This window comes from Littorina saxatilis, linkage group LG4, assembly GCF_037325665.1.
Source record: "Littorina saxatilis isolate snail1 linkage group LG4, US_GU_Lsax_2.0, whole genome shotgun sequence".
NCBI classification, from domain to species: domain Eukaryota; kingdom Metazoa; phylum Mollusca; class Gastropoda; order Littorinimorpha; family Littorinidae; genus Littorina; species Littorina saxatilis.
In genome coordinates this window covers 7,768,589-7,775,793 of record NC_090248.1, presented here as the reverse complement: position 1 = coordinate 7,775,793, position 7,205 = coordinate 7,768,589, and the positions used below count along the sequence as shown (strand labels likewise).

The window sequence follows — 7,205 nt, the reverse complement described above, 5'->3', positions numbered from 1 at the left end:
AGAAGAAAAATAAATGTTATCTATAACTTTTCAAACGTAAATTCAATTTTGTTACATGAAAGAAGGCAAAGTTTCAGATGTGAAAAATTCTTCGTAAAAAGTGCAGGCAGAAACTCTTCTATTTATGTGACATAAAAAAGATAGATGTAAATAAAGTATAACGAAAGAAAGAAGACGAAAAGAAAGGACGAGAGAGAAAGAGACAGACAGACAGACAGACAGCCTGGGACAGAGAGAAGAAAAGCATAGCACCGTTCAATCAATGCTTCCGGTGTAAAAATCACTTTGAGTTCGGCAGTCTGGCCAGGATTCAACCCCCTAGGCAGAGTCTTATTCCCAGCAGATCAATCCTAAAATTGTGTCGAGACGCGAAGATTGTCCTCCATAATTTGAAACTTCACGAAGCCAACCGACAGTGCTAACAGTAGGTAACAAGCGGAAGTGGATTGTCACTGCCCCCTGGTGGATTAGTCTCGGTGTGCACGACGCTACAGACTTCCGGTGGCGAAGAAAGGCTTGTCAAAAGAGTTTTCTGGAATTCAGGTCCCGCAGTGCGATACCTCTATCTCCTCCAAATTTGATGAAGCAAAACACGAAACTGCTGGGAGTGTAAAAAGAGAAGGGAAACAGAGAGTGGGAAGGAGGGGGGTGTTTGGAGGAGGCGCGTAAACCTTCATGCGGAGGAGGATGGTGGGAGGGGGGTTGAGGAGGGTGGAAGAGAACAAGGTACAAGAAATTAGGCATGAATGTGAGATGAACTGCACTGCGAGCGCTTGTTTAATTTGATATCGCACGATATGCTGACCTTCCTTGATTGCTTGTCTGTTGGTTACTTGGTTTTTTGGTTTGTTTGTTGGTTGGTTGGTTGGTTGGTTGGTCGGTTGGCTGGTTGGTTGGTTGGTTGGTTGGTCGGTTGGCTGGTTGATTGGTTGTCAAGGTCAAATATTAGTTTATGACAGGCATCGTCTCGAAATGTGTCAGGTTCAGTTTTCTTGACTGGTAGTTCTTCTTTCCTATGCACATAATATAGATTCTCCCCCTGACACAATGCTCATGGTGGATTATTTAATTTAAAAGGTGATTATGAATAATGGGTACTTCTATAAGTTTCGCCTAATTAGTCACACAGTATGAAAGGAATAGGCAGGTTGGGTATTATTATTGACACTAAAAAGGCCTTGCGTGCTAACACAAATAGAGGTGCACAGAGATGGTTTTGAATGTGTGCATTGAAATAAAGAACTACAGGTATTTTGCCAGTGTAGCGTGCACACGCAAGCACAAGACCAAATGCGCACGGAAACTGAATATCCAGTAATCCATGTCAGAGTTCGGTGGGTTTTAGAAACACAAAAAAAACAAGCATGCTTCCCCTGAAAGCGGCGAATGGCTGCCTGAATGGCGGGGTAAAAACGGTCATACACGTAAAATCCACTCGTGCAAAAACATGAATGAACGTGGGAGTTTCAGCCCATGAACGAAGAAGAAGAAGAAGAAGAAATATACAAAATCGTTAGTTTTCCTACACAACACCACCACGATTTAACCTTTTCAGTGAGATGGTCCTAGATCCTGATAAACGGTCACATTTCTCTTGAGGGACAGTGTAACTTGACGCGACTGATCCGATTTCATGTGAGAGAAAATTACAAAGCGTAAAGATTAGGATTCGATTAGTTTATTAATTAATGCCTTCACAATGTTAGCTTTTGTTTTAGCGCTAATGTGTGATTTATTGCTTGACAACCACACTTTTTTCCTCCAGTGTTAATGACATTTGCCCTTTCGAATTATACAAAAATTGCTTGAGTTTCTTTTATTTTTTTTTTTTTTTGCTATCATAAATCTAAGTCTCGGCAATGCATTTTCTTTGTTTTCTTCTTCCTTGTGGAAGTCTCTCTCCCTCCCTCTCCCTATCTATGTCTCTCTGTCTCTGTCTCTGTCTCTGTCTCTCTCACTCTCTTTCTCTCTCTCTCTCTTTCTCCCTCTCTCTCTCTCTCTTTTCCCTCTCTCTCTGTCTCTGTCTCTCTATCTCCCTCTCTTTCTCTCTCTCTCTCTCTCTCTCTTTCTCCCTCTCTCTCTCTCTCTCTTTCTCACTCTCTCTCTCTCTTTCTCTTTCTCTCTTTCTCTCTCTCTCCCTATCTCTCTCTTTCTCACTCTCTTTCTCTTTCTCTCTCTCTCTCTCTCTCACTCTCTCTCTCTCTTTCTCACTCTCTCTCTCTTTCTCTCACTCTCTTTCTCTCTCTCTCTCTCTCTCCGTCTCTGTCTCTCTCTCTCTCTCTCTCTCTCTCTCTCTCTCTTCCAACTAAAAAGAAAACCTGTAATAAATCATGTTTTTATCTCTCCAATATTACAGTCGTTTATTCGTCACCTCGTTGCGCTGATCTCATTACGGGACAGCAGTGGTTTATTGGCGGGCCGCGTGTGTGTCTGCCATCTGTCAAAGCTCCATGCAAAGCAATCTTCACTTTGGTCGCTAAAAAGGTTAATCCATGCCCAACGATAGCTGTTGCAGGTCTTTGGCCTGAGGTTAGTTGAACAAGAATGATGACACCCCCCCCGCCTAAAAATCAGAAACTAATAGGCTACTAACGGTCCAAAATCAAGAATGAAAATCAAGAATGAAAATCAAGAATCAAAATCAAGAATCAAAAATCAAGAATCAAAATCAAGAATCAAAAATCAAGAATCAAAATCAAGAATCAAAATCATGAATCAAAATAAAGAAAACAAATAAAGATTCAAAATCAAGAATCAAAATCAAGAATCAAAATCAAGCAAGCTTACTGACTGAACCGTTTAATCATCGACAACAAGAAACATCCATTAGCACATTAGTGGGGCTCGTATGTTGCTGACGCACTAATAAATCATTCACATCTTGCAACAAACATCATACTTTGTGATATTGTTCCTTATAATTATTTAAGGGATTTCAGATACAGAGCCACTTCAGAAATCGTTTTTTTGTGTTTTTGATAGGGAATAAAAGGCTGCATTTACAGCAGACGAAATTCGTACCAAAAGCGCTCAGCAGTAAATAATCCCAACTCAGCAAATGTAAAATTCAATGGTTTACCATGCACCAGAAGTTGTCTGCTGATAACACATGCATGACATAAATACTCTTATGGGTATTTTTGTGTTCTGGTATTTAATTTGATCGTTTTTAGAATGTTATATATCCGCAGCATAAAAATTCAAGATGGCGGCCTCCGCAACATTGCGTGTTTTGATTTGAGCGAAAACAACGTTTCTGAAGGTAAGTTTTCAAGAATACGCATCCATTCACCAATGTCACATCATTTTACTGTTTAATTCTCCCCTGGGGTTTGTTATTCATCGGGTGAAGCGCTTAAATGCAGAGACTTTGTTTAATCTTGCAATAGCTCATTAGCTGGATTGTGATGCGGATAGATCTAGATCTATCTGTTGATTACAAGTAAGGAAATCATGATCGCCACGCTGGTGATTTTAAACAGATTAAACGAACTTTGAATAAAAGGCGAGGAGAAAGAGATTGTTCATGGTATGATCAATTATTAGTCCTGCCTACGTTAAGGACTTCCATAAGTCTCTGAACGGCTGAGGTGGGGAGGGGTAGAGTCAAAAACTGAGTGAGGGTAGGCCAGATAGTAGGATGACCAGCTGGAGATAAAAACACTCCACTCCCCATGTCTTTACAGTGTTGTGATCAAACTTTCAAAGACGGTAGGTAACAGACAAAAGCATACCGTGTATGCTAATCAAATGAGATAAGTACGTGGTTTTGAAAAATGAAGAGGTATTGTTTCTCATCCTTTTGCTTATTTTAAATTGACCGTGCATTGGTGTGAATTTTATTTTTACAGGATATATATATACACGAGTTACACCACATGCCGGTTCCTGGGAACAAGCGTTCTGCAATTATTCCGGTGCCACAGAAGGGAGCTGATTTCACAAGTACTACTGTATCAAGGTTTGTTACCTAATACATCCTGTCTAGCTTAACAGTAAGATTTTTTTATTTGTATTAATTGGAACATGTTTGCACATCATTTGTAAGCGACCTCTGTGAATTTGATGGGTTTAACGTACCCTCACTATTGTCAACATTCTGTTAGCGACTGTTTGAAGCGAATAAATGTAGCGGTCAGAAAGATTCCAGAATCAGTTGGGTCACTGGAAACTGTGTTTGTTTGTTTTTTAACCTGAAACATTAAGAATTATACGAATTCATGAAATACAATTTTCTTTCATTTTGGTCTGTTGTGTGAAGACTTGCTAACCCGGTTTTGACCGACTCTCTGAGATAGTAAACATTATTCAAATACATTCAAATACAAATTTCACTTTTCATCTTTTGTGTGAAGGGTACCCCAGGCTGATTTCCTGCACCATGGATGTAGAGGAGGCCAGACAGTCTGCTTCTCATTCCAGCTGTGTTGCGTTTTTTTCTGCTCGTGAAGTGTATCGCCACATTGCCAAAGCCATTGGCCAAGAGAAGTCACCCTGTCTGCCCATTTTGCATAGCCTTACAGGCTGTGACACTATGTCGTTCTTCAATGGTATTGGGGAATCAGAAGGCTTGGGAAGTATGGCAAGCATTTGAAGACGTGACTCAAACTTTCTTCGTGTTGTCTGCTCCTTTTTGTAAGCTGAGTACCACTGACAGGGCAGCACAAGAGCTTTTTGGTGTACATTTGTAGGACAAAACCAGCAACGTACTGGGTGTAAATAGTGCTAGACGGTACCTCTTCAGTAAAAAGAGCTGCCAAATTGACCATAATCCCCTATTAGACTTCCAAACTCTGTGGGCTGGCAGTTCAAGGCTGGAAAGTGGGAGTCATTCTGGACGAGCTTTCAAGAGGTATCCAGCGTGTGCCGAGAACTCATGAGGTGTGCCTACAAGAAGAGCTGTACAACAAAACGCTGCAAATGCTGCTAAGAAGGACTGCAGAGCACAGCTCTCTGCAAATGTGCTTGCATGCCTGTGAAAACTGTCAGCATCTAAACTGTGCAAAAATATTATTGCACCCATTTTCATACCCCAACTCAAACATTTATTCCTGTGTCAATTTATTCAAACTGGCTATGCCATTAAAGGCTCGCATCTTCGCTATCTGGCACATTTTTTTTTTTACATCATCATTTACGCCGTCAAAATAAGGATACCCTTGACGTGACAAAGAGATGTGACAAAAACTTCGGGTACCTTTTAAAAAGCCGACGACAATTCCTGAGGCACAACTGGGTCACTGTTGTATACGAAGAGAAAGTCAACTTGATTATCCATCCAGAACAGGTTGTTTTATTTCGCCATCTTGCATATTTCTAGTGTTGTGCCATTGTACCTACTGATGTATGTGTCGATCTCACGGATGAGATGTTTATGTGTCAAATTTGAGGGATACCCAAGTCAACTAAAATCCATGTATTTTAGCAATGACCAAGTGGGTTGCGTTGAAACTTTCAAGAATGTGTGTCTACACACGAGGCGTAGTTCAACCGTTTGAGTACACTTTCAAATCTTCACGAAATAATATTTTAAAAACTGCCACAGGTTTGTTGACTTACATCCCACATATGTTTGACTTCGCATGTATAATATGACAGATGATTGTTTCAAGTACTGCCAAAGTTTCTTTTGAGTATAGACACTTACCGGAATGTGCTAGTTGTGTAAACACATGAGAACAAACAACGTTTTCAAAATACAGCGATTATGAATTTTAGTCGACTTTTGAGTTGATACATAACATTTTTATCAGTTTTATTTTGGGGGTACCCTTATTTGGGCGGCGGTCAAATAACCCATGTAAAGGCCACCTTTTATCTTAAAAGTGTTCCAGTTAGCCAAGTTGAGTGCCCTCAATAGCATACATTGAATACAACAGCACAGGAATGAATGTTTTGGTTTTGGTATGAAAATTGGTGCAATATATTTATTTTTGCACAGTTTAGGTAATCCACAAATTCTTCAACCCTGCCACCCACACCGTCCAATAATTCTCTGCACCAACAATACATGTATTGTTTTGTTTAAAAAATGTTTTTGTGTTAGTTTCTATTGCAAGAGAATGTCTTGTAGCACCAAAAATGCCTAAATACCCTTTAATTGGCGGCCATTTTGAAAATTGTTAAAAAACTACTGATTTTTTAATTTTTTCACGGTGGCTCTGTATCAGGTTTTGCTAAGCAAAAGCAAATGTCCATTTACGCCAAATTTGCTGTTAATCACATGAAGTGAAATATGCCTAACATACCCAATTTTTACACTGGCGGCCATTTTGAATTTTTTTTAAAAACTACCCATTTTTTTATTTTTCGCGGTGGCTCTGTATCAGGTTTTGTTAAGCACATAAAACTCTTCATATTTGCTAAATTTGGTGTTTGTTGCATGATTTGAATGATTTTGCAACATAGGAGCCCCACTACATCCGATGAGTGACCTTTGAAGTCGACGGACACACAAATAATAATGAGATAATGATGAACAGAAAGAAAACATTTCAGCTCAGTTTAAGCCTTGTCTCTTCGATCTTATCTTAGAATGGTGAGAATCAAGGACCGCACAGGAAAAGAACAAATAGAAGAACCAGCATAAGCGAAATTGCAGCTATCTTTATTGAAGCATTCATAAATTAGAATCATGGCAAGATTATCAGGGAGATGTTCAAGATACCTTCCTTCCCGAATCCCGTGTTAATTAACACTTCATTAAAACACTACAGGTCTGTTGAGGCCTTTTTCTTGGATGATTGCATACTTCCACTTGCACATATACATATGTCGTGCCGAATTCACGGAATTGACGAATTTGCGGAATCGGCAACATTTTTGCCCATTTCGCGTAATTGGCAAAACCCTGCCCATTACGTGAAATCGGCAGCGTTTTGCCGAAAATGCGGAAAGGCCTCTAAAATTTGCGCATTTTGCAAAAGCGACAGCCAGTCTGTTACTTTTTGTGTCACCAGAACATTGCATTAACATTGTTTTACCTCCCTACTATGTTTTGTATGGTCTATATTAGTCTGTGTCGAGCATGACTCCGGAATTGTACGAAAACTACATTTTTTGCAATAACTTGCCATAACTTATCGATTATTGCAATATCTATACATTCGAGTATTAAGTTGTCTAAGTGTGATGATATCCCAGGCATAAGAGAACTTTAAAACCAAAAAGTGGCTGCCGATTTCTCAAAATGGGCAAATTTTAGA

The 7,205-nt window shown here is 39.7% G+C and overlaps 1 long non-coding RNA gene across 1 annotated transcript; it reads left to right on the top strand.

The window, feature by feature from the left end:
* The first annotated feature begins 2,864 nt into the window (after positions 1-2,864).
* LOC138963879 (uncharacterized) lies at positions 2,865-5,127 on the top strand. Its single transcript, XR_011454953.1, has 2 exons — positions 2,865-3,961; positions 4,356-5,127. It is a non-coding gene; the product is annotated as an uncharacterized lncRNA (long non-coding RNA).
* Positions 5,128-7,205: the final 2,078 nt, after the last annotated feature.